We start from the raw sequence: 1,614 nt of genomic DNA on the forward strand, positions 1-1,614 counted from the left end.
CTCTCTCTCTCTCTCTCTCTCTCTCTCTCTCTTTCCCTCCCTCTCCCTCTCCCTCTCCCTCTCCCTCTCCGTCTCCCTCTCTCTCCCTCTCTCTCACTGTCTCTCTCACTGACGTATACGTCACGTGGCTAGCAGACGATGATCGCCTCTAGCGGCGGCGGCGGCGGCGGGATCAACAGTCGCTCCAACACACTCCACGTCCGGAATCCGCCGCTTGGAATTAATTTAACTTTCGGCACCTTTTATTCTCGCCACGACAATGCTCAACAATTGACCGCTGTAGTTTCCTCGACACCTGCATATGAATGGGTGTACGCATGCGCGTCGCGAGACCGCCATATTGATTTTACCCACGAAGTTGCGAGTGTGTGTTTTTTCGTTAGGTCGCTGTTGTTTTTCTGATCTGTGTTGGTTTTGCTACCGCTCTCGGTTTTAATGCGAAATGTGAGAGACGAATCTCTCTCGTTCATTTCCGCTTCCGCTTCCGCGATGTGAAAATTCGAACGCGCCATAAGTGGAGGGATAAGATTTATGTATTAGCGTCCGTTTATAACGTTGAGGCAAATCGGAGTGTTGTTGTGACGGTGACGTGTTAACGCTGTTTGTAATGTTATAGTGTTATTGTCTCCGCCTCGTCCATTGGCATTCCTTCACGCCATTACATGGGTCTTTCTCTCTCTCTCTCTCTCTCTCTCTCTCTCTCTCTCTCTCTCTCTCCCTCTCGCTCTCTCTCTCTCGTTGTTTCTTTAGCGTTCTCTCACTCTCTTTCTCTGCCTGTCTGTCTCTCTCTCTTCCTCTCTCCCTCTCCCTCTCTATACTATGTTTCTGACAGTCAGCATCCCTACTCACGTAATTTAGTCATTCTATTCCTTCCCCCGCGTACAACACGTACAAGAACGACACCAATCCTTCCTTCTCTCCTACGCTTCGTATATGGGTCAGCCTCCCTCCCTCTCCCTCCCCTAAACACGAGCAAACACCCACTCTGTACCCCCTCCCCCCAACGTCGTCAGCCTCCCTCTCTCTCCCTCCCCTAAACCCGAGCAAACACTCACTCTGTACCCCCTCCCCCCAACGTGGTTAGCCTCCCTCCCTCTTCCTCCCCTAAACCCGAGCAAACACCCACTCTGTACCCCCTCCCCCCAACGTGGTCAGCCTCCCTCCCTCTCCTGATCCCATCCGTGCGTGGGGCACCCATTTCTTCTGCCTCCCTGCCCGCCGCCTTCCTCCCTGCGCGCTCCCTGTGCGCACTGATTGCTCCCGGAGAGGCTTTGCGTGTAAATCTTGTATCGACAGCAGAGCGAGTAGTGGCGCTTTTATAGGCCGCGCCTTTCATCGGGCCATCTGTCGCGTACAATAGCGACCCCGGCGCGTTGTTAATTTTCCAAATTGAGTGCGTGTACGTTTGTACGCGAGCTCTGTGGGCACGCCGCCGCCGCCGCCGCTGCTGCTGCCGCCGCTGCTGCTGCCGTCAGGCTGGTTTCTCTCAGTGTGTGGAGAGAGAGGGAGAGCTTTGCTGGGTGGTTATCCTAGTTATCCTCCGTCTTTAATGCGATCGCTGCAGAGCGGCCTGCAGCCTCCTCCTCCTCCTCCTCCTCCTCCTCCTCCTCCTCC

This window comes from Priapulus caudatus, unplaced genomic scaffold, assembly GCF_000485595.1.
Source record: "Priapulus caudatus unplaced genomic scaffold, Priapulus_caudatus-5.0.1 Scaffold1807, whole genome shotgun sequence".
Lineage (NCBI taxonomy): Eukaryota > Metazoa > Priapulida > Priapulimorpha > Priapulimorphida > Priapulidae > Priapulus > Priapulus caudatus.